Raw genomic sequence first — 27651 nt, 5'->3', positions numbered from 1 at the left:
GGAGAGCCCACAGTATGCAGCCACTGCTTCGACATGATTTGTCACAACCCATCAATAGAAAATAAATTATTGCCATTCTCACTTGTCAATGGGCTTGTCTTCACTTCGGCTGGCCTAATGATTGGAAGCTCAAAGGGAACATTTCCCATCTTTGTGGAGCGTGATTATGGCCGAACTGACTGTTCCCCTATGCATCTTGGCTAGTAAAAGCGCATGGGGAAAGCAAATTAATTGGCTGTTTTGCGCCAGTGATTAGAACATTACACTTGAAGTCTGCAGAAACTGATATTAGGCAAGCAATATTAGGTCGGTTCTGACTTTTATTTGCTTAGTGCAACATGATTAGCAACCGCTTCACTCAAGACCCACGCACTTGCCTCTGCAGAAGCAAACCTTCACGCCATAAGGATGCTGCAGAGCATTAAGCTGATAAGCATGCTCTGAGAAAAAAAATCAAAAATCTCTTCGGGAAGGAAGCAAACGAGGAGACGTAACAGAGAACTCATCGAATGGCTTTAGAGTCAGTCATTCTTATATCTGGCTCTTTCGAAATTATATGTCCAGGAAACGCATCCTGCAAGCTATATTTTCAGAATGTAGAGGCAGTAATTGTGCCTGCTCGTGAGACAAAGAATTAGAGGATCCAAGAAGCAACAGAAGTAAAAGGTGACACCTTTCAATGGACTAACTAAAATTAATCTTGCGTTAGGCTGAGAAAGTCCTCTTTTTAAAAACAAAGCACGCACAGAGCAACGGAAGCCACAATGCAGTGGTGGGGCATCAAACCAGACCCGCCACTGAACTCAGGGATGTATGCATCAAAGAGAAAATAGTATTAAGAAATTAAGCTAGGTTCAGGTTTGAATTTCCTGAATTTCCTTGTTAACAGCTTTGCCTGGAGTGTAGTGAGAGGAGGTTTATGTCACAGAATCATAAACCTAGGTGGAGCGCAGGTGAGAACCTACCTGATACTTTTTCATAAACATGCTCGTGATTTAGATTTTGGCTACGTCTCCTAAACTAAGGCTTTCGTTTCTTCATTGCATCTTCTTGTCTACTTTTACCCAGGAATGGGACAGGAATAGTACTGACAGTAAACTATAAAATTTGAGTTTCTGGCTACCCTTGTCTCTGGTCTTTTTTGTGGATTACTGCTCACTGTCCATTCTTTAGCCCAAGAGTGCGACTGAATATCTAAGTGTTGTACAGTTAAGAACCACCGTGTGTATGGTCGTGTGGTCATCGAACTTAGCTTTGGTTCATCCCCACCACACCTAGTGGCACCTGTGGGCTAAAATGTCACAGAGTCACCTGCAAATACAAGGAGGCTTTTCTCTGTAGCTGAGATATTTTGGCTTCCAAGACCCCCGACCTCCTTTTCAATATGTTTCTGTTTGTACTAATGTTGTTTGGAAGAATAAGGCTTTGAGCTTGCCCTCACCTAAATCACTTGTTGATCTCTGAATTATACTTTCCAATTCATCTGCTACATGGCTAGTGGTCTTTGCACAAGGAATCCTTGTCTGCCCAAGGCTTGATTTCTCTCTTCCTTTATTTTGTTACAGCACACTGGTATTTTGTTTCCTCTTCTTTTTTTAAAATTAATTATTGTATGTTCTCTATATTTACATTTCAAATGTTATCCCATCCCCCCACTCCCATTCCCTCTCTTCCTCAACTTACTTCCTTGAAGGTGCTCCCTCTCTCAACCACCCTCTCTCACCTCAGTGCCTTGGCATTCCCCTACACTGGGAAAATGGACCTTCACTGGACCAAAGGCCTCTTCCCCCATCGATGCCAGACAATGCTATCCTCTGCAATATATGCAACTAGAGTCATGGGTCTCTCCATGTGTGCTCATTGGTTGGTGTTTTAGTCCCTGGAAGTTCTGGAGGGTTTGGTTGGTTGATAATGTTGTTCTTCCCTTGGGGTTGCAAACCCTTTCTTCTCCTTCAGTTCTTTATCTAACTCCACTATTGGGGTCCCCGTGTTCACCAATGGTTAGCTGCAAGCATCCTCCTCTGTATGGGTATGGCTCTAGCAGAGATTCCTAGGAGGCATCCATATCTGGTTCTTGCAAGTAAGTGTTTCTTGGCATCAGCAGTAGTGCTTGGGTTTGGTGGCTGCATATGGGATGGATCCCCAGGTGAGGCAGTCTCTGATTGATTTTTTTCTTCAATCCCTGATCTTCTATTTGACCTTGTATTTTCTCCAGTGAGTGTTTTGTTCTCTCTTCTAAGAAGAACCGAGGCATCCACATTCTGGCTTTCTTTCTTTTTGAGCTTCATAAGATCTGTGAATTATTTCTTGGGTATTCAGAGCTTTCGGGGAGCTATTGTTTCTTCTTCTAAAACATTATTTTTCTTAGTAAAATCCAACTCCTTCATTTTGTGTTGAGTCCTACCTGCACCTCACTTTTCTTTCATCTTACCCAGTTTCCTCAGTTTACCCTTAGTTCACAAACATGCTTAGTACTGATTCCATCTGCTCTCGTTTGACCCACATAACACATTCTTCACCAACTCTTACCACTAGATCATGTTTTCTTAACTAGTCTCTTAATTAGGTTCTAAAATGCGACTAGAAACCTTGGGCATACACAGACAAGAATTGGTGCCTTTTGAAATTAGGTGTCCACATCAGTAGAAATTGTGAGACGTCACAAGAGAGACTGAGTGTCACATAGATAAATTTACAATGTTGCTTTGCATTAACACTTTTACTAGTCAATTACTACATTAACCTTATGCTCTCTATTAAATGATTGATATACTAAGCATTAATGCGTGGCTTGAATGTATTTATGATACTTAATATTCTACAGAAATGATTTATACAGCATACATTCATTGTATCTGGACAACTAAAACTTTTAAATGTGAAGGAATATTGCATTTCCTAAACGTTTCACAGTCATATAAAAATTAATTCTTCAAAGTAAAGCTGGACATTCTTGTCTTCCTTATATACCATCCACAATGAGAATTACAAAAGTGTTCAGTGTCCAGACTGAGAACAGGAGATTCACATTCAAATGTCTTATCCCACAGAGCCCCTGGTGAGTGGCCAAGGGAGGTTCTGTGAGCACTGATGGTGTCACAGCTAAAGACCCTCAGCTTAGAAGGAGCCTGTTCGACAGAAGTGCAGTCAGAAGTTGGAGGCTTGTCAGGGACTGGGAAAAGTAAGAGCACAGGAGAGAAGGTAAAGGAAACTTCCAGTTTCACTCATGGTGAGACAAAAAAACATTTGTTCTCCCTGGCAGTCCAGCCTAACCTTCACCCTGAAGGAAGCTGCTATTTCTATTATCCAATCAGAGAAATAAATTTGATTTCTACCTACAGCAAGTCACTACTTCTGTCTCACAAGACTGTTTGCTTGAAAATTACCCTTCAAAAGATTAGAGCATTAGCTACCACAAGATACATAGAAGTGGTATGAGAAGCCACCACCTTAATAAAGTTTTAAATATTGCTGACAAACATTTTGAGTATTTCTGTGGCCAAGGTAGTTCTGTGAAAATTATGTGTATGTAAGCAATTCTATAAATGTCTTTGTAAGATACATACTTTTATTTGCATTCCACAGATGAGAAAATGTGGCCCCTGATCCTACCTGAGTGCTTCATAGGTACATGATGCAAAAGGCCCCCTCTCTGTTTCTATCTTTCTCAAGTAAGTGACCAAATCATAAACATATGAGTGCATAGCATGAGTTTAGACAAAGAAGAGTCATTGATGTGCTTTGAATTATACACATGAAATGTAAGGTGTGTTTAAGGGGATAATATTCTATGACAGCCTATTTAAGCTAATACTAAGTGGTCTACATATCTCTATCAATGAAACACAACAGTTAAGCAACTTATCCAGGTATCATATTCATTTATTATTTACTCTGTGTGTATTGGATGGTGGTATTCATTCTAGGTTGTATGTGTGGAGGCAGAAGATGGCTGTGGGAGTCAGTTCTCTCCTACCCTGTGAGATACAGAGACGGAAGTCAAATCATCAGGCTGGATGGCATGTGCTTTCTACCCGCCAAATCATCTTGTCGACCCAGTCTGGTAGTTTTTAAGACCAACAGAAATGGAGTGAGAATTTTGCAGGTCTAAAAGCCAAAAGATCAGCTGGTGAAAGCATGATTTGATGTCAAGGAAGGACATAGAAAAGAATGATTAAAATTGCCAGTTTGAGAGAGAGAATGATGTAGTGGAGGGAAATCCTAACAGACTGCAAAGCACAGAAGCTAATTAAAGCAGTAAGAAAATGCAGTAAGTGTGAGTTAAGCAAAAATACTTGACAGATACATTTTATATAAACCCACGAGAGTTCATTCATGCCCTAGCAGCTGCATCACATCAACACAAAGACAGGATTACTCATGGGGATGGAGGGAAGAACAGACCACAGGACAAAACAAGGACCTGTGTTTATACTTAAGGTGAGAACTGTGGACATTAAACATTTTTAATAGACAAAAAATTATTGAGAAAGAATATAGGGAAAGCTTGCTTTTTAGAATGAAATGGATGAAAATAGAAAGCAAGATTGAGGTATGCAAATTACTTATTTTTCTTTATTGCTGATCATATGTAACTATTAACCTATGTGTTGGTTTGAATGTGAATGGTCCCTGCAGGTTCATATGAGGGAATGCTTGGCCCCTTGTTGATGCAGCTGTTTTGGGAAGAATTAGGAACTGTGGTACTTGGGTGTGGGTGAGTTTGAGGGTTCAAAGCCCATGCTTGGCAGTCTCCTCACCCTCTGCTTCCTGCTTGTGGATCCCAGCTAGTGTTCCATGCCTTGCTGCTTACAGCCATGCTCTCTGCCACAACTTCACGGACTCACCACCTTAAACTGTACATGAGCCTCCAGTGACTAGACTTGGTCATGGTATCTTTTTGTAGAAATAAAAAAGTAACTAAGACAGCTTTCTGTTATCCTGTTTCCCATCTTCCCAGATGAATCTTTGTAACAACCATGCCTCTTTGGGTTCATCACTCCAGGTCTTACTTTCTTGGCTGCCTTTTGTGCACCCCTGACTTATTTTTCTATTTCTGTTTTAACTCCTTTTCTTCTCAAATCTCAAAATCACCTGAATATTTGTCTTGGACAGGGCAAGCGTTGTTGGTGAACAAAGCTTATGGCCACTGTAATGTATTTGGTCTAACTCAGAGCACTTTCTGGTCATAGTCCGGCTGCCCTCACGAGATCAATCAGACAAGTACCCCTCTCAGAAATTCTCTTCCCAGATGTGCTAGAATCTTTCCTACTGGTTGTTGACATGCCCTGGCACACAGTTCACTGACCCCAATCCTCTTCCTGTGGCTGCATATCCTTCCCTGCCCATCCTTCATGGCTGCCATTCAGGTAAACCTCTTCTCTTAGAATTTTAGCAAATTTGGGGAAGGCAAGGTTAATATTGGAAAGGGGCTCTCTCAAAATCACCTTAACATTATCCTGTCAGCTTGCAATATAGAGAAGCTGGTTTGCTTTATCTTTAAGCACACATTGTTGGGTCTCTCCACCTGTACAGAGCAGAGAACAGGGAGGAATACAGTAAAAGCAATTTGTTGGAAGACCACTGTAGAAGTATACAGAAATCAGTCTGAGATTCCGTAAAGGTAATGAGAGAAATAAGAAGGATATCTGTTGAAGATATGCTGAGGAGATGGCTGAAGGAAGCCTATTCCACTCACCAGGATTGGCATGTATATTTACTTGCTGTTAGGTAGATTTTTGTACTTGGATTTTAACATTGGCTAGGAGAAATAAAGTGACTAATTTGTGGTAACTGTATACATGGCAGTTAGTGCGTACTGTCCTTACCCTACTCCCTGCCAGGAGACCCCAGATTCCTCTCTACTATAGAGAGCTTGCTCTATACTGAGCAGATTAATGTCAACACTGTGGGGTCACTGAGGAAGGGAACCATCCTTTTTCCATCTTCTCACTTCCCTGATGCAGAAAAGATTCATGAGAAGAATATCTAGAATCCTCTTGATATGGTAATATTGGGCTACACAGGCCATGGAAATAGCTGGCTATTTATGTTTTACACATTGCTAATTTGCTGATAGTGCCCTTTATTTGGTGATAGTTTAGGAGGACTGAAAAGCAGAGACAGATTAAATTAAAATCCATATTTTAATTCTCTAGTTGCCAAATTTCCATGAATCTATGTTAATTAAATAACTCAAATCAGCTCTCATTTACACATTTACTCCTTAATTATTGTGATTATCTTCACTTTAAAATTCTGCATTAACTGGAAATGAGCCCCATAAAACAAAAAAATATTATGACATTACCATGTTGACACAAGAGGAAAATATGAACATTTCAAAGGTTTTTTTCCCTCTTTTACTATATATACACAAAGGAGTGGAGTATGAAGCAATTATTCAAACGTTCCTGTCTGAGTCAGGGTTTCTATTCCTGCACAAACATCATGACCAAGAAGCAAGAAGGCGAGGAAAGGGTTTGTTCAGCTCACACTTCCATTTCACTGTTCGTCACCAAAGGAAGTCAGAACTGGAACTCAAGCAGGTCAGGAAGCAGGAGCTGATGCAGAGGCCATGGAGAGATGTTACTGACTGGCTTGCTTCCCCTGGCTTGCTCAGCTTGCTTTCTTATAGAACCCAGATCTACCAGCCCAGAGATGGCACCACTCACAATGTGCTGGGCCCTCCCCCATTGATCACTAGTTGAGAAAATGCCTTACAGCTGGATCTCATGGAGGCATTTCCCCAACTAAGGCTCCTTTCTCTGTGATAACTCCAGCTTGTGTCAAGTTGGCACAAAACCAGCCACAACATTTCCAGAATTAAAGTATGTTAATATCTGACCAAAATATTTAAAACTTATTCATATATTTATAATTCTCTACTTTGTTTGGTGAGAATATATGCAACTTCAGGTAACTGTACATTATTTTTATATTATTTTATATTTGGTGTAAATGACATAACATATGGAAAGAAGTTGGTAAGAATAAAAGGCTTCATTATTAAAAAATACGCATTGTCATTAGTGTCTGATATTGCTTCCATGACAGGTGAGTAGAGGTCTACAAAGGAGGAGGCAAATTGCCACAGAACAGCACTGAGAGAAAGAGACCATGATGTGGTACACACTATCCAAACTCACAAGGACCCCCATGCACTACACAGCACCTTTGCTCATACCGTGCCATACTTAGGCATGCATTTTAAAACTGTAATATTGAACTAAATAGTTTTTCTTAAAATTTATGCAGAGATAGAATACTATTAAACCAAGATAAAGAATTATGGTACACACATATATACACATAGTATATTTGAGTTATTTTAGAGGGTTAAAATATGTATTATGGAGATTCAATGTGTTGTTTATGAGACTATAACAACACACATGGGATGCACATCATCTTAAAGAAATGTTATGAACTATTAGGCTACACAGACGTGCACACATACATATGAGCACACCAAGGTAAGAATAGCACAAACCTCTCACTGATGAGCTTGTTTGTAAGTGGAAGACTAGGAGGGAGACAGCGAACCACACTACCTGAGTTGGGCATGGAGGTCAGCCGCAAGGAAGAGAAGCAGCCTTGAGGCAGGGAGGGGAACTTTAGAGAAATAATGAAAGAACCTGTGGTGGTCTGACAGGACATGGGGGTGTTCCAATTTTCTTGTATCTGCTGAGACTGGATTTGTGTCCTAGTAAGTAGTCAAGTTTGAGAAAGTCTCATGTGGTACAGAGAAGATGGTAAATACTTTTGTGTTTGGCAAAATGTTCTGTAAATATTTGTTAGGTCCATTTGGTTTACAATTTTCTGTTAGCTCCAGTAATTCTGTTTCATTTTTCTCTGATCTGTCCATTGATGAGAATGAGGCATTGAAGTCTCCCACTATCAGTGTGTGAAGATCACTATGTGATTTAAGCTGTAATTCTGCAATTCTGACATGCCTTAGGGTCCACTCCATGAGACAGAACCAATATATGACATTGCTTGGGTAACCAAGAACCAGAGACTAGACAGTTTACAGACCTAGGGTAAAACCAAACACTGTGTGTGTGTGTGTGTGTGTGTGTGTGTGTGTGTGTGTGTGTGTGTGTGAATAAAATGACTGCTAAGGATATTCTGCCATACTCATACATTAGTGCCTTATTCAGTCATCAGCTGAGAAGTTTTCTTCTGCGGCAGATGGGAAAAGATGCAGACATTACATGGAGAGTATAAATATCTTTATCAAATTCTTGACCTCCAAACTCAGGGAACCCCACAGAAGAGGAGGTGGAAAAGTGTAAGATCCAGAGGGGGGTGGAGGAGGCCAAGAAAGCAAGGTCCTGCGAATCAACTAGGCAAGGAACCTATGAGCTCACAGAGACTGAAGCAGCAGGCACAGGGCCTGCATGGGTCTGCACCAGGTCCTCTGAGCATATCTTATAGCTATTAGCTTAGTGTTTTCATGAGACTCCTGAGTGTCAGAATGAGTGGGTCTCCTATTATTTTTTCCTTTTTGTTTATTATTTCTCATATATTACATCCTGACTGCAGTTTCCTCACCCTTCCCTTCCCCAGTCTCTCTCCCATTTTTCCCTTTACCACAGATCCACCTCTTTTTACCTTCCGTGAGAAAAGAGACTGATTACCTTCCAGGGACATCAACCAGATACAGCACAACAAACTACAAGACCAGGAAATATTCTCGAATCAAGGCTGGGTCCCAAAGAAAAGCAAAAGAATCAGAGACAGACCCTGCTCTCACTGTTAGGACTCACACAAGAAACACTGAGATACACAACTGTAACACATGTTTAGAAGACCTAGGTCAGACCCACCGGGCTCTCTGATCTCTATGAGCCCATTTATGAGACTCTGATTCTTGTGCTTGCTCTCAGAACTCTTTTCCTTCTGTTGGGTTGGTAGATCCAATTTTATTATGCTAGTCTTTTGTTTTGTTTTATTATATTATATTTTGTCTTGTTTGGTTGTTATCTCTTAGAAGCCTCTTCTAATGGGAGATAGAAAGGGAATAGGTCTGTAGAGGAGGGGATATGAGGGGGAGTGGGAAGAGCAGAGGGACAGCAAACTTATCAGGATATATTTATTGTATAAGAGGAACAATGAATGTGTGAAAGTCATACTTAGTGTGAACATCACGCTGAGAATATGAGAACAAGTGACTGTTAAGCATTCATTCCCAAATGGGACATCAAAATCACCAGACTCCAGAGCACATCATGGGTGATGCAGAAAAAGTTGTTAGACCCAGAAGACAGGGAAAAGTTCCATGAAACACTGCCATCTGAGTGTGGCACAACTGCCGTCATGAGTGCGTCGCAGCAACTGACAGATACCCATACACGGTTGTGTGCAAGAACACAGCTGAAGCCGTGCCCTTTAACACTGTACCATAGGCAGAGGAAGCCCCTGCCATTCCCGAGGAGCTTAGAACTCTTAATGGTTGCTGTGGCATAAACCCTGACAGACAAGTTGGAACGAACTTCAGAGGGAAAGGAAAGAGAATAACAAGATAAGGGTATCTGAGTATATTCACAACTAAGTGTATATATGTATAAAATTCAATATAGTACTGTTTATAAACTTATATAAAACATTTTCATTGCATAAACTTAGTCTCTATGTTTCCACTTATATAGAATTTAGAGAAAAAAAAGTAGCCTATGGCCGCAGATATGGGTTCCTGGGATCGAGTGAGAAAGAGAACAGTGGAAGTCCATGAACACAGAACATGTTATGTTCTGTGAAGATAAACTTAGTGCTATTTACAGAAAAGAAAGAAAACCCCAAAGTCCCAGCGGAGCTCTGGGCAAAATCCAGAGAACAGCAGAGAGGAAAGCACAAGGTAGAAAACTAAGGAAGCTTCTTGGCAGTCCTGAAATGGCTGCCATTGCTAAATATTCTTTTAACACTGTATACACCAAAGAATACCCGAGAATTGTGAATGTGAGTCAAAGTAACAAACCAAATCAAAACCAAACAAACAAACAAACAAAAAATCCCCCAAGCCCACCACCAACAAACCACTGGCTATATGCTGTGTTTGGTCATAAAAGCATCACTTGATAAAATAACAACAAAAAAAACATGGAGATTTCCTTGGAGCTGAATTCTGTAATTCCAAGGTTAATGGATGTAGAATTTATGAGGGAACCCACAGAACTACAATCTTATCACACGGAAAAAAAAAACAAAACAGTATTGGAGTAGCAATAGAAGTCCCTAAGATGGTCAAAATGAATGTTTCTGGAAGTTCTAGGTTCTAGGAAGTCTAGTTTGGAGAATAGGACATTTATTTCTTTATTCTTTGGTAATTGCTGCCATATCTTATGAAATAAATGCACTGGGCTTCATTTCTTTCCTTAACAGCCAGACATCCCTCACCCCGAAGTTACTTTAGACATTGTGGTAGTCATGACTTGCTGATATTGTGTCCTATTATCCATTTTTCTACTGTGAAATGTGCACTTTTTCTTTTATTATATTTCCTTCCTTTATTCACCTTTTATTTTGACTATGTAGGACTAGTTGTGATGAGGTATTTTATAGTCAAAAGTAACCCCACAAGTCATTGACCGCAGTTAGGCAAGCACCACACACCAGAATCCCAGCACTCAGGTGGCAGGGGCCGAGAGGCAGGAGGATTATGAATTTGAGGCTAGGTTGTTAAGTATAGCAAAAGTACATAAGCAACAGCCTGTCTTAAAAACATTTAAAAATTAAAACTATCGTCTGTTATAATGCTTCATAGATTGTCCGGAAACCCGAAACCCACCTGCTGATAAAAGAATCCACGGTGGTGACTATGGAGAGACTAAGGATTTTTTAGTTTTATTTTTTTCTCTCCCAGGCAAGCAACATAAAATGCAACTGTGGTTTTATTTATTTATTTTTGAATATAATATTCACTCAATATTTTAATTAAGAAGAAAGAAATGAAGAGGGGATGGTATTGAAGGACTAAGGTGGCGTTGTTATTTGACTAAGTGGCACGGTTACTTCCCCCCCCCCACCCCCGCATAGAAACCTCAGTCCCATTTATCGTTTGGATCATTCAGAAAAGCCAAGGTGCTCAACGATGGCAGAACAATTTTAAGACAAAGCAGCTTAAGCAGCACGTATATTGTCCTTTAAATTGGACCCTACACAGAAAATCACAATGAAACAGAAAAAAAGTTAATTGTTTAATAATACGCGTGTTACTGGCAGCGTGCCTGCAGACACGGTTCTAGAGAATGGTTCTGGGTCTTGATCTGCGGGCAGCAGACAGAGACTGTGTGCCACAATGGGAGTGGCTTGAGCATAGGAAACCTCAAAGCCCGCCTCCACAGTGAAATACTTCCTCCAGCAAGGTCACACCTCCTATGCATTCAAACGCAGGAGTCTGGGGCCATGACTTTTCAAACCACCATATTGTCCTTATGTAAGGTCCCATTCCATGTTTCCTGTGCATTTCATCAAACTTTTTATTGCTTTTGTTGTTGCTGTTCATTCGCTGGTCTGGTAGATCCAGCCTCTTAGGGAAATGTACCTGCATTCTTCTGAACCTTCCCTTCAGTTGGGCGCTAGAAGAAATGCTTAGAACAAAAACGGACCCAAAGGTTGCAAAGAACAGACTACTCTCCTAGCGTAAGCTCAGAGCTGATGGGGGAGAGAAACAATAAAGCCCCATGTCTGTCAAAGAACTGAGTTTTTTAGCTGAACTTTGTACAGTATGTGTTCTAAAAATGTAAATAATTAAATAAATAAAAATTAAGGATAAATACCAAAAAGGCATATTAATATGTATTTTAAATAAGGTACATTCTTGCCTAATTCATTTCTGACAATCACAAAAATTATGCTTTTGTATAATAAGGCCATATTTTTTTCTGTATAATAGCTATGAAGAAAATTTATCTTTACTAAACTATATATTTTCATTTTCTACACCATCAATATATTTATCAGCAAAAATGTAAGAGACATTTTATTGTACATATTGAAGAAGTACAACGTGGTGTTTATTTAGGAAGGGTTTTTTGAGTCAGGATCTCACTGAGGAACCCAGTGTAGCCTTGAACTGTCGTCTTTCTGCCTTAGCCTCTGCTTGTTAAGATTACAGGAGAGCACCACCATACCTGGTAAACATGATACGTCCATGAACATGATAAAGCTGTTCCCACCCACACTGAGTCGTCCCGTGCATATTTTTTAAAAAATTACTCTGAGTATTTATTATAGGGATATAGAAACCAACAATCTTTATTTATAAACAAAAAATCAAATCTCAGCCCACTGAACAATACTGTGAATTGACAGGCAGACTGTCAGGGGGTCAAAAGTCACTTCATCCTTGTTTCTGATAACAGCATCTGTAAGAGGTCAACGAGCAGCTGTCCTTCCGGAAGGCTTCAGCAAGATTCTGATTATGTGTGCCTCATACTAACATTGTAGCAGATAATGGATGGAACTAGAGACTATCATCCTGAGTGAGGTAACCCAGTCACAAAAGAACACACATGGTATGCACTCACTGATAACTGGATACTAGTCCCAGAAAGCTCTGAATACTCAACTCACAGACCTTATAAAGCTCAAAAAGAAGAAAGGCCAACATGTGGAAGCCTCAGTTCTTCTTAGAAAAAAAAGTCATGCTTTCATCATGTATTATTATATAATAAATTTTGCGAGCTTTAATAATATTTTATAAAATAAATAAATTAAAAAACTTAATTGTCCCAAACCTCCCTTCTGCCTGGCTAGTAAGAAGGAAGGTTTCTGGGCAAGAGACAAAGGAGCCCTAGCAATTAATCCTTTGCTTAATCCCTGGCTGTTAACTAACAGGTATTAATTCACCCAGAGGCCTGAAGCTTCTAGCTTCAGAGTAACTTAGAATGAAGACAGGATAGAAAGACAAGATAGAAAGCAACCTTAATCTCTAGCAAGTCCAAGTCTTCCCCCACCAATGCTCTTCCCCCTCAGCTGCCTCAGAGAGGACCCAGAGCCAGTGGGCTAAGCTTTCAGCACCTAGTGATCCCAGGTCTTTAGACAAAGGATGGAAAAAATGGTGTGGTCTATGGGGTGAGGTGCTCAGACAAATCATGGAGGTGATAACAGCTACAGATATTATCCAGTAGTTAGACAAGTGCTCACTTAAAAATGACAATATGGTCCTCTTTTCTGTACCTGCCATACTCTAATGAAATCTTACTGTATTCTGAAACATATGTGCGTGTACGCACACATGCACATGCGCATACATATTCACACTTCTGTGGAATATTGAAATGAATTAGGAAATTATCTGCTACAATGTCTTGTGTATCTTACCCCTGCTATTCCCACCCACACCGGGCCATTGTCATATTTGAGAATCTAGTTCACGTATTCTGAACCTGGACTGTCTTGAACCCTGATACTACTTTGCATGGGCTGTCTTTTTTTGTTTTTAATCATTTAAATCTGGCATATGAATTGCACAAAGCAGAAGTTGGCTGTAAATAGCTTCTGTCTGTAACCCCTTTTTTTTGGCCCAGGTCTATCCCCTCAGGAAATAGCAGCCACAAAAACAACACGGCATGTTAGCAATCTGACATTTTCCAAATCCTTCACACAATTTTACAATGCACCAATACATGGAATCTACAGAATGTACTTACTTCTGAAGTAGGAACTATCTGGAAAAAGATGAGAGAAACCATAGTTTCTTACTTAGATTGGGTTAAGTATGTCTTAATTACTATACTAAAGATTTTCTAACGGGTGACATATGCTTACTAATAATTTTTGTCTTGCAAACCTATGAATGTTTTATAATGGGAGGCATTCAAAATGGCTTAGTTAAAGATTAAATCAAAGAAAAGTTCTCTTTTAGATTCACACCAACATCTATCAGGTGCTATTATTTTTCTAATGGTCTTTTACTTTATTCTTCATATTCAAAGAGCTTATATCCAACCTATAATCATTTTCTTCTAATTAGACTAAATCATGGCTAATTATTTAAAATCATTCCTTTTCAAAATCAAATTCATTTCTTGTCATGACAGTGAAAAACATACAAATAAAATAGTATCAGAATGCAAATTTCCATAAAAAGAGGTTTTTTTTTTTTTTTCTTTAAATGGCATGAAACTCTATCTACCAAATAAACTTTCATGATTCTCTACTTCAATTAGTTTAGACCCAAGAAGGGCAAACTTGTTCATGATGTGATAATTATAAGTGTTCTTGATAATTTCCTAAAGATTTATTGTCAAGTCTACTGAAGCAAACCATTTGCTCTATTCTTAAAGAAGGGCTATATAGCAACCAAACAAGATCAAGTGGTGTCTAAAGGCTAACAATAACCTGGGATGCACTCTGCATGAACTGTGTTGCCCTGCGTGTTCAGTGGTCCTGAGCTGGCTGCGTTCCCTTCTAAGGCTGTCCTACTTTTATTTCTCCTGATGTGGCTCCTTTCCCTGTAGTCTGACTAATAGTCACCATCCTTTCTCAGTCTCTAAGCCAGGATCATGTTTTCCCTTTCTGTACCACTTAGTCTTCCTCTGATCGGTACGCAACCTTGATACCTTTCCTAGGATGGCGTGCTGCTCATTTGCCCAAATTTGCCTTATAAATATCTGTTCTACATCACAATGTTTTCACGCGTGTTTATTGAGCATCTCCACCATGTACAAGTAAATTGAGATACCAACTGTGTGTGGCATAAACTATTCTACTAGACTCGAGAGAACAGATAAGCTTAAAGAGCAGAATGCACAAACAAGGGGGAAACATCATTGGAAATAGCAGATACTCCAGGGACTCGCAACATAGAAGGGGAAAATATGTATGAGAAATGCTGCTATTATTGCTGCAGAAAAGAAAGCTGGTCCCAGCTTAACTAGGACCTGGGCATTGTTCTTTATTAAATTAAGTTTTCAACTTTGCTTTACCCTATTATGAACTGGCTGTTTATGTCCCATCACAAATTCACATTACAGAGAGGGCCCTCTCCGACACCAGGTTGTGACAGCTTGGTCTTGGATTTTCTAGCCTTCAAAACTGTGAGAGATTGATGCTTGCTATTTGAGTCACCTGACCATGTTAATTTATTGTACCTTCAGAAGAAATAAGACATCTTTCTGAAGTAGAAACTTAGCTGAATAATTAAAACAACAAATAATACAGGCATATTATTTAAGCATTCAGGATTTTTAAACACTATTGGCACAAACTACATGCAGAAAGGAGAAATCAGGTGTTTTTTGTCTAATGAACAATCCTTTCTTTATTTAACCAGTATGACTTGAAAACCCTCTTCACAGTAGACAAGTCCTAACCCAAATACAAATTCCATTTTTCAGCCCTTGACCTTGGGATATCATTTCAATATCATCCTATCTTGCCAGGTTTGTACCTTTGGGCACTTTGAATGGATATTAAATTTTATTAAGGTATATATTCCATGACTTTAAATGCCTAGATAATATGAAATAGAAGGCATAAAATGTTTTTGCCTTTTCCCTGTGTCTCAGAGGAAATCACTAAATACAACGATCTATTTCTTCTACCCTTAGCCTCCATATTTCTGAAGGTTCTATATCAATAAATCCCAACTCAATCAGATCTAGGTATTGCCTGTTGACTCTTTGGTCTGCTGAAGGGTCCATATAAACTTCAGAACAGGACTCCTTAGTACTGTCACGGAGCTCAGGAACCCTTGAAACCTCTCCTCTTCCCTGGACCATGAGCCTTGTCTTTGTAGCTCCTAGCATCTGTCTTGCCCTAAGCTCCAGGCAGTAGTTTTCCTGCACTGCACTGGTCACAACTGAGTCCAAGGGTCACAGTGAGACAGTGCAGAATTTGGGACTCAGAAATACATTAAAATGCCCTTTTAAATTCATATATGTCTTTGTTCATGTGCAGTACCAAGGTAAACCCTGTTCCTATGGAACTGCTTGTTCACACTGAGCAATGTGGTGATACTTGGTACTTCCATCCATGGAAAATTTTGAGTTTTCTTTATTGTTAGGACATTATTCCTATTATCTGGATTATGAAAATGTACTGGAAAATGTTATTCTATTTTTTTTTGCATTTTTCTTACTTTTCCAACTTAATTTTTTTGTTTTCTCTTTTAAGGTAGTAGGGATTAAACCCCAGGGTCTAATGCATGCTGGTAAGTACTCTACCACTAAGCCAGCCTACATTCCTAGAGTGCTGAGCCAGCACAGTTTTTCCTTCTGAAGTTATGGCAACATTTTAGCATTGTGGTTTTAACTTGTATTGAATTTTAAGTGTCTTCCTGTTTCTCTTTAATTAATTTATATTCCTGTATTTGTGTATATGAAACTATTTTCCTTGAATATACTCATTGTACTTGGTCATGCTATACATGGTCATTTTTATGCAAGCAAATATTACACATTGAGTTCCTACCTTTTCTCTCCTCGTCTCATCCCTTGTTCTTCTCAGGGGTTTTCTTTACTTCACTACACAGGATTGCTTCTACTGTCATGGTATATACATGCATGTTATGTTATGTATCTATATAAAATCCAGAAACCACAAATGAGAGAAAACACAGTGTTTGTCCTTCTGAGACGGGCCTACTTCGCTTACTAATGATCTTCAGTTGCCCCATTTTCCTGCCGACAGTGTCACATTGCTCTTGTTTGGACAACAGCGTATGATGTCACCTTTTAAAACTCTGTCCCTCTGTTGTCAGGCAGCCAGTTTGGATCTGTGACATCTGTCCTGAACAGCACTGCAGTAGGTACTGAAGTGTAAATATCTCTGTGATGACTTCTTTGGGTAAATGTTCTGTAGTGGTAAATACCTGGGTAGGAAGGTAGATCTATTTTTACTTTTCTAACAAAGCCTCATATTGATTTCCATAGTAGCTGGAACACTTCACATCTCCATGAGTAGTAAGAATCTCTTTTGTCTATATCATTGTTTGAATATTTTTTAAGACTGTTATGAAATTAAATATCAATGTAGTTTTATTTTAATTTCTTTGATGGGTATTGAAGTTGAACTTTCTTGTTTTCATATTTATTTTTGAGACAGGGTCTTATCTTATAGCTCATTCTGACATCAACTTCTCCATATTATGCCATTCCAATGCTGGAAGTACTTATGTGTGCCACTACAACATATATCATAAATTTCATATTTTCAAAAGTGCTGTTTTATATATTGCATTGTTCTTGTTAGAGGAACTCAATATCTATTCTATTAAATATTTATTTTTATTTGTATATGAGTATTATCCAGTGTGTGTGTGTGTGTGTGTGTGTGTGTGTGTGTTCCTGCCCATTGACTACTGTGGTCAGAAGACTTCCTTGGGTCTCCTAGAATTAGAGTTATAGATTGTTGTGTGTCTCCTAATATGGATTCTGTAAACTGGACTGAATCTGTGTCCTCTGTCAAAGCAGCAAGTGCTCAGCAGTTGCTGGGCCATTTCTCCAGACTTCAGTTGCTATTTTTAACTCTCTGAGAATTTATCAAGGTTACTTTTCCACCAATGTTTTCTTCTTCCATTCAAGGCAAAGTGGTCTCTAGATAAATAAACTTATAGATTGTTAGAGAAACCACATCTCTAATTCCTATGGGACTCAAATGTTTTTAATGATTATTTTCCTTCAGTGATTTGCCTTGTTCGTGGTAGAGATTAACCTCAGGACCTAGACTACTTAGAATATTGTTGCCTATCAACTTACACTTAAAGCCAAAGCACTGACATTTCTCTGACAGGGTGTCCTTCCATATGTGGGCTGGATACAGAGGGTGTCCTTCCATATGTGGGCTGGATACAGAGGGTGTCTTTCCATATGTGGGTGGATAGAGAGGGTGTTCTTCCATATGTGGACTGGAGAGAGAGCATGTCCTTCATATGTGGGTGGATAGAGAGGGTGTCCTTCCATATCTGTGGATAGAGAGGGTGTCCTTCCATATGTGTGGATAGAGAGGGTGTTCTTCATATGTGGGTGGAAAGAGAGCATGTCCTTCATATGTGGGTGGATAGAGAGGGTGTCCTTCATATGTGGGTGGATAGAGAGGGTGTCCTTCATATGTGGGCTAAATACAGAGGGTGTCCTTCATATGTGGGCTGGATACAGAGGGTGTCCTTCATATGTGGGCTGGATACAGAGGGTGTCCTTCCATATGTGTGGATAGAGAGGGTGTCCTTCCATATGTGGGTGGATAGAGAGGGTGTCCTTCATATGTGGGTGGATAGAAAGCATGTCCTTCATATGTGGGTGGATAGAAGCATGTCCTTCATATGTGGGCTGGATACAGAGGGTGTCCTTCATATGTGGGTGGATAGAGAGGGTGTCCTTCATATGTGGGTGGATAGAGGATCCTGCCCACTGACCTAAAACTTTTATTGAAAAACTTCCTACTGCAGTTTCTGACATGCTTCTCTGTAGACTGGTTCCTCCAGAAAGAGGGAGGTGGTGACCAGTAGATGCCATTCTGAGTAAGGAGTAGTCCTCATTTCCACTCTTCCTCCCAGTTCTGGGGGCCATATGCTGTCTTCCATAATCCTCTTTAAACTTTCTCTACAGAATAAACTTTCTGCCTGCTCTGAAGGAGACAACTCTGGACTCAGACATTTCCAGCAGTATACTGTTCTTCCTGATCCTGCTGATGATTTCCTGAGTTCTGTTAGAGGAACCCCACCCCTGCTTCACATGGTTCTGTTTTGGATGATTACCTCTGCTCTAGTACTGTATATTTCCCATGTAGCTGACATCTCTCAATACTACTCTCTTCTCATTCATTTCCTTTGTTTTTATCGAGTTCCTTTATCAAAATACCTTTACTGGCATGTTTTGAGAAGGTGGAAGAATCTGCCCTGTCTAAGAACCTGCCTAATTTAACAAACAATTCTCAACAAAATGTTAATGATTATTCAAATGAATGCAAATGTATGTGTATGCTCCCTAGAGTGTCTTCTACAGCTGGGTGAGCCTCCTGAGTTTAGTGAAACACTTTGGAGGCTCTGACAGGCATTGTGCACTGAACTCTGGCAGTTGCTCAGTGCTCTCAAGCATTCCTGATGTCTCCACTGTTACACACAGCAGAAGAGATCCGGATTTTGCTCGTTCTGAATTGGTTTACATTGCAAAAGCCTCTAAACAGATGCCCACCCATGCTACGTATCCACAGGTGTCCAGGAGAAAGGGACAAGGCAAAACAGCCTAGTGCGAAGTTCCAACTGTTTCCACGTATAAATAAGCCAGGAAAGAATCTGTCTTCACTACGGCCCACAGTAAATATTGCCATAAAAGATTCTCAAAAGTTTCCATGTAAGATGTTATAGTTACTGCCATCATGAGGGAAAACTTCAGTCTTTATACTTCTTTAAGAGGTGGGAATGATTCTTCTTTTAACATAAAATAATACCATAACATGAATTTGTGCCATTTGTATCTCAGTGGGGCTCCAAGGTACATTATGGCACTGAACGAAACTGCTCCAGATACACTCATTTCTCAGCTAAATGCCAAAATAAGTTTACACAAGCATCAAGATGGTATGTCTTCAAATACTCATGACCATGAATACAGAACCTCATTTGGGGACTGTAGATTATACAGGAGGTTGTGTGGTGTTTATAAGGAGGCTATTTAAAAAGAACTAATAAGACAATTAAGAAAATTGTTGGTATTAGTTTGATTCCTGAGAGTCAGTGGATGTGTAAGGAAGCAAGTAGAAATGCATTATAGTAAAAAATATTACTTGAAGATCTAATGATGAAACATCATTAAATATAAATATTTGGAAGTTTGGGACTGGGGGAATGGTTTAGTTCACATTTGGATTGATGAGCTCTAGTTTCAGTATGAGACTCTGTCTCAGAAAATAATGTGGAGAGTGACAGGGGAACAACCCAGTGTCTGGTCCTATCACTTGTATGAGCAGATGCACACACATGCATGCGTGATCATTAGTGTCTATTCCAGGCAACTCCCAACACATGCAGATACATGCCTGTACATGTACACAGTGCAATGGTCAGTGCCATCAACCCAACAAAATTCTGAAGATACTAACCCTCTGGGCAGGCCTGTTGGTTTACTTCACTCATTTTAGTAAAGATGAGAAAACAGGCCCAGGTGTGGCCATGCCTGGGATCCTGACTATAAAAACGAAGAACGGTGACTGAGCAGAGTGTGCGTTTATTTCGATGTCTGTGTCCTGATTGTGCATAAAATGTGGCCGAGGCTTCCAACTCTTGCTTTGAGTTCATGGCCAGGATGTACTGCATTTTTATTTTATTTTTTGTGTGATTTTTCTATTTTTATTTTTATTTGATATTTTATGTATTTACCTTTAAAATGTTATCCCTCCTCCCCATCTCTCCTCCCCTCCTCTGCTTCTATGAAGATGCTCCTACTCAGGTCTACCCACTTTTAATTGTGCGTCAGAATATATCCTTCCTCCCTTAAATTGCTTTAAAGATGTTTTTTTTTTAATTGTGTGTGCATGTTTGTGTGTCTTTGTGTCTGCACACAAACACACAGATGTTCACAGAGGGCAGGAGAATGTGCTCAGTTTTCTGGAGACGAAGAAACAATCACTGGCCACCTGAAAAGGTGCTAGGAACTAAATTAGATCCTCTAGATCCCTCTAGAGAGAGAGAGAGAGAGAGAGAGAGAGAGAGAGAGAGAGAGAGAGAGTGAGAGAGAGATGTATACACACTATCCACATACATAAAGCTTTTAAAATCTTGATAATTGCTTTCCCTAGTAACTCTGGACACTGCTACTAATATGTGTTTTTTTATACTTAAAATATCAGTACCTTGTTCATTGTTTATTTGGAAGGATATTTATTTGGAAGGTTCAAAATTTCTTATGATGCCATTACTCAGATGGAACAGTGAGGTTGAATAAATGTCCAGTGACAGATAAAACATACGGTATAGTTTGAGACATTTGTTCTTTGAGATCTGTTGTAGTCATTTCATGTAAAAGGGCACAGCACACACTTTCAGTCCAGCTGTGATGACAATCAGTTATCTGGGTATTTCTACTGGGTGTTTCCAGAAGCCTGTCTTGTCTCAGTTGCATGGCCGATGGTCAAGATCATAAGACATCCCTTCAACTTTTTGCAAGTAAACACAGGACTTGATTTGGAAATAGAGAACTATCGTGAAATGAATATTTAGTGATATGATAAAAATTAAAGGATGACTAGAGACAAGAACATAAGCTGGCCCCCACTCATGGCTGTGCAGAATTAAAGGAAGGGCTTAGATGTAGGCCTCGTCGGCTTTGGAAGTAAGATCCGTCCTCAGTTAATGCGCCCTGCTCTCCATTTCCTTCCTGAAACCATACTTTCTTTCTGAAGTATAATTCCTGCTGTTTGCCACAGAACTTATTTGGGTTTTTTTCCTTCTTCTTTTTTTGTTACTTCAAAGGAATTAAGTTCAGCTGATAGATTTTTCTTCTATACATTTGAATTGTAGGCTGAGCAATTTCCACGGAGGGCTCATGTGGAACTTCGTCTTAGTTATGTTTTAATAAAGTCTTATTTGTATTGACTTTTGGGGCAGAATGGCTTTCTTCACTGATAAACTATGTGCGTTTACTTTTTTTATGGAGGGATTTTAATTTAATATGATAGATTCAACTGTTGTTTTTCAGGTTTTATATGCATGCCTGGAAGCCTTTTAATAACTTGCAATAACAAACAAAATGAATGTGACTTTTAGGGTAGACACTCTTGTAATTGATATTTTTACCAACTCAGAGAGTTTATTTGTTTTTCCAAAAGGGAAAGCATATTCTTTCCAACCTTAGGGAATAAAAAGTAATGAGAATGTAGTTTACTAAAATATTGTGAGAAATTCCATAGTTGCAGTGAAAATATTCATACAGATAAGTGTGTGTGTGTGTGTGTGTGTGTGAGAGAGAGAGAGAGAGAGAGAGAGAGAGAGAGAGAGAGAGAGAGAGAGAGAGATTCCTGTGTAACTCAAATAAAAATTTTTCCCTGAATAAATTTATTTGACTTTTCATATAAAGTAGTTAGGGATCAAGAAATAATAGATGTCTTTAAAATACATTAGCAATAGGTAGTTAAGATATGTTGGATTCAAATCTGGCATAAGAAAGTATATTATTTTAACTTCCAAAGTTATATGTTGTTAACAGTGAAGAGTGGGAATTTGGACACAGACATCATTTTGATAAAAGACAGAATTCTGCCTAAGGACTCAGAAGACACGGGTACAAGGAATCCGAGGATCCACAAGTTAGCATGCTGTGACTACTCTCCTGGGTAGCATTTACCAACAGTTTTGAAAAGACCCAATGCTCTGATCAAGTTAAACGTATTGCCACTGAATATCAGCAGCATCAGCCATAACTCTGACACTATTCCCAAGGAGAGATATTGGGAATGCCAGACTAGCGATGAGGTATTGCTGGATAATACTTTTGAATGATAAGCAGTAATAGAAATATGATGTTGAGATAGACTCCTCAGAGGGAGAGGTAACACTTAAGAAAATACAGGGGTATATATTTGTCTCACACTTCTTGATTTGGAACCTCTTAAAATGCTTGCACATTTAGCCCAGTATCCCCAGTTTTTATCAAGATGTCAAAATTCTGGTAACAAATTTTTAAAAGTTTATACTTTTGGATAAAGTGTTAGCTTGGTTGTTGGAGGAATGGTTATAGCAGGGGTAGGTTTATAAGCAGGAAGGTGATGAATGTGGGAATTTTAGTAATTTGCTACAATGGTTAATGATTTGTCTTGACTCTTGAAAACAAGCAATATTTGTAAAGTTGTATTAATGCTTTGGAGAAAGAAAATCACTGGTCACTAGCTAAATCTTACTGGTTTTATTCCTGTAAGTATCTACTATCTATCATTTATCCATCCATGTATCATTTATTTGCCTATGTATCCATAAAATTTCTGGCTCACATTTTGTGAGATTATTGTAAGGAGTCACATAATGAAACTGTCCAGGTGTGATGGATACACTAAAGAGAGAAATGTTACATCATGAAAGGGGATTCACATTTTACCAAACATGGGTGCAAGAGAAGCATCATGTAAATAAATATCAGAAGCAAACCAATGATCTATCATAAAAGGAATGCATAAATCATATATGACATGTTCATAGTAAAGGGTAATTTTACACATGCTTACACAGATGAACTGCATATGTACAGTACAAACTGAAATACTCCATACATAAAATGACCAGTGCTATGTGGGTGTACTCATTTCCATGTGTGACTGAAGTAGCCTAACTCAATACAACACAAAGTAGAAGTAGCAGGGTCTGGGGTGGATTATGATTTAATGTGTAGAAGGAACTCTCACTTTAGGATGATAAGAGAGTGCTGGTATTGTACAGCGATGTAATTTATACTGTTCAACAACAAACAAAACATATTATACTGGTAAATTTCATGTTGTATATATTATCCCATAACTTAAAATGAGTGGAAAAAACCCATGCCTTATAAAAGTAGTATTGACTTGCTCCCCATCAAGTTACTTACTGGTCAGTGAGCCTCAAGAGGCTCCCAAAGCAACAGAAGTTATTGCAATTGCTCTTGGTTGTTCACCATGTACTAGATGGTGAGACCCTATTGTTAATGACACCACGGTGTCTAGAGGTGAGCACAAAGAAGCCGTGAACTGTACTAGAACCTCTGCATTCTACCAAACTCACATAGTTCCAGAAGGTTCTATGCAGGCTGCTGGAGAGAAAAAAAAAAACAAACAAACAAAAAGAAAAACAAAAAACCTAATGTTCTCAGCATCTTTGGACCTTGCATTGTGGAATACTGACTGGGCAGATGTGCCCACTGGTCCAGTAGTGGCATGATGGTTATGTGGGTAACCATCCATTTTCTGATTGGATATGAGGCCTGCTCCACAGGAGGCATTTCATGTTTACTACTGAAAACCTGGTCCAAAATCAATGTTTTGAGAGATCAGGGGCTCCAGGAAAAAGCCTATTTTGAAAGATAGTCATGACATCAAACCATATTCTAATTATGTGTTTATATCCATAGATTTATGTATACACTTTGTTCAGGGGAATCTCTTTTTGCAGTGAGTAGTAGTAGTTAATACAGAGACTTACAACTGGTCAATGTGCTGAGTACAAAGAACTCTCTAAGTGTTCAACTGTGTTGTAAATCTATATTAACCTTCCATAGCCAAAGACCAGGGAACTTCATGGAGGAGGAAGCAGAAAGAATGCAAGGGCTTGTGAACAGGGAGGAAAGCTGCTGAGGAATTTTAATCCAGCAACATGGCAACAGCTCTTATCCAAAGACCTTCTAGGCCTGTGTGATCTGGCTGGAATACAGACACACCTTCATTCCCAGGAGATAGAGGTAAGCAGATCTGTGAGTTCAAGGCCAGTCTGGTATAGAGCATGTTTAAGGTTTAAAAAGAAAAGAAGAAAAAGAAGCAAGCTTAGGTCCAGGTATGGTGGTCCATGCCTTTAACCCCAGCACCCAGGATACAAGCGTGCCGATCTCTGAGTTCCAGTCAGTTAGACTTGAGTTAAACAAGTTCGGTTGAGTGCTGTTGAGTCGCTCAATTCTGGTTAGTTTGTGCAGGGGCTGGTGCAGTGCAGTTGAGTTCAGTTCTGTTCCATTCATGCAGCAGAGGTGGTTGAAGCCAGACAATAAGAACGAACAGAAGATTGCAACAAATTGCCAGAATTCGTTTGAAGCCATGCACAGCAAGTTATTGAGAAGCTGAGAAAAACCAGATTGAGTCAGCTTGGAGAGGAATTTGGGCCAGAACAGCTGAGTTGAACTAGTCAGCCAGAGTCCAGAAAGAGATAGAAAAGGTGATTTTATTTAGCAGCAAGCCTCTGAGATGGCAATTACATCAGAAAGCTATGGAATGCTGACTTCTGCATGCACCAAACCAGCAAGATGTGGTTATCTGCACAAGACCAGTCAAGCCAGTCAAAATTCCAGCAGGCATAGGACAAGGATCTCTGATGTCCCACCCCTGGCTGTGGAGCTACTGCAGTTGATGGCTACATTGAGAGGGAGAGTTATTCTTCTTTGAGGAAGTGTCCTAAGTCCCTTGTGCTTATGGACAACACTCATGAGGTTGTGAGGGGGAAGGAAGACACTATAGGGAGATGGACACACAGTAGTACAGGGAGAAGTTTAGTTCACACTGTATAGATCTCTGAAACCTTCCAAGAACAGAAAGTATTTCAGGAAACATTGTCTGGAATGTTCCTCAGTTGATGAAAAGGCAAACCAAATCCATTTATTAAAAAAGTTTCCACAAACAATAAAAAAACAGACACCGAAACACAAATGAACTCAAAGTAACACTGCCTCCACACCCTGTGCTTTGTGGGATGGGAGTCGGGGGAGCAAAGCGGAGCGACCAAGTGCAAACCTACGGTAAGGCAGAACGCTCGGTGTACTTGGAGGAAGGAAGAGAGTGGGCAATGAGGCTGAGGATGACAGGGAAGAGTTCCCCAAATATTCTAGACGTCTTTATGTTTCCTTTGAATTATCTTTGTATTTTTCCCCTTTACACACTTGACTTTATGTCTTACCTATTACATTACATCTTACATCGTTTCATTCTGAGTGTAAAGCACACATTTTTATAAAGGACTTCTGTTTTTCAAATTTACCAAGACCAGTTTGTGTTTTCCATGACAATGAGATACTTTGCACAGAGTAGGTACACTTCCAGGCATATAATGATAGAATTCAATTATATAAACTACCTTTCCAAACAAAACAGAAGAAAATTCAGACCTGCGTAGAACAGTGCTCCTTTTCCTGTAGTGGAAAGTAGTAGGCGACCCTGAAGATTAACTTACAGCAACAGCGTTTGGAAAGCAGGGCTCTGAAAACACTATATTCAGAGGATGTAAGCTTATGTCAATATTTAATAGATTCATTAACATTGCTGAAGTTCACTAAAAGTTTGTAGGAACGCAGTGAGTGTGTGCTTTAGAGTCACACATGCCACTGTATGCAAAGCAGTCCTCAAATGAAAAAGTCGGTAATAAATTAGGAAAAAATTGGAGGATGAAACTCACTTAAAGTGAATCAAAACAACACAAATCATAGTAGACAGGAATGTTGACAGAGAGGTAAGTATGTGCAGATAAATTGTAGAATGTTGAATGATTGGAGATTTGGGTATATTATGTCAAATGATGTCATTCTAACTGTATGTTTAAGCTTTTAATAATATAATTTGGAGTGTTAATCCAATGACATGACTTTTAGGAGTGATCTAGAGGGTAGGCAGCTAATTTAACTTCCTTTGAGTTCATTAGTTAAGAATTTTGGTTATATTCTCCAAATAGTTATCATATCTCTGATAAAAGTTTACTTATAAAATTCAGAAAATAAAATACTAAATCATTAAAGTCAGTGTTCTGTTAAACTTGATAGTAACCAATTTGAAAATTACATATTTCTTATTAGACAGTTGGTCTTCATCTTAGTGTTTTATGTTATATAATACCAACCAACAAAATACAGCAGCTGCTTCTGTCTGTCCCTCTGTCTCTGTCTGGCCAGTCCCTCTTTTCCTGTTTCTCTCTTTGTTTATGTAGAGAATTACATGATTTAGGTAAGCATGGTTCTAGATTGGATTTGCCAGCATCAATGTGAGATTAAAACTCTAGAACTAGGTTTGACATATTTTTTACAGTGAAATGTTTAAGTTCAATTTGCTTCTATGTAACATAAGTAAAGGTGAACAGCCTCTGTTAATTTACACAACTTGTGAGTTCTATCTATCTTATTATCACTGAAATTCCACACCGTTTATTTTATATTCCTTTAGTAAGTGATAAACTGTTCTTTTAAAATAACAGAATAAATACTCTTTCATGGCCTTTGTTTTTAATTTCAAGAAAAATAAGTGGACTGACTATAAGGAACCGATATTTAACTTTAACTTTGCTTTGGTGACAATTGGTACCTTTGACTTGAGTAGTCCAGGTCAAAGGCACCTCACTGAGGGGAACAGGGAGAGGTGGCTTTCCGGCTACCCTGAGCTATGCTGCAGCGCCATTCTGTGAGGGTTCCGCATCTGTTTCTACACACCTGCCAGCAGAAGGCTTTGCTCTAGAAACTGTACTACAGAAAAGAAAAAGTGAGTATGAGGGACTGAGTTCCATTTCTCCAGACTTATCAACATGAACCAGTGCTATTGTCTGTTTCCTGAGCCGCCAAATCAATAAACTATGTGCCAGTGCCCCAAGGAAGCCGTGACTCTTTAAATCGCCATTTCTATTCACAATTACTTAATTACTTCATTTTGCCAAAAGTAAAGGTCATTAAAATCATCTTAAAGCTGGACTTAAATTTCAGAAGTGGCCTGCAAGTTGTACGGTCTCTAACGATGTTCCATTTAACACGTTTAATAGATGCAAAGGCTCACAAGTGATGATATAAAGGATAATTTACGCTTGCAATGCATTTTTGTCCAATTAATAGATGGCCTGTGTGTTGCGTATTTTGCATGACAAAGGAGCAGAATATTAAACTGCCATTCATAATGAAAATGCACTTTGCAAATTAAAAGTGCCGAAACAGAAATTTTTCACCCTGTTTAGGAAATAAACAGTCCTTAACCAATTAAACTGCATTGTAATAATTCTATGATTTATTGCAA

The sequence above is a fragment of the Micromys minutus genome (genome assembly GCF_963924665.1).
Source record: "Micromys minutus genome assembly, chromosome: 11".
NCBI lineage: Eukaryota > Metazoa > Chordata > Mammalia > Rodentia > Muridae > Micromys > Micromys minutus.
Note: the sequence above shows the minus strand (reverse complement) of the source record.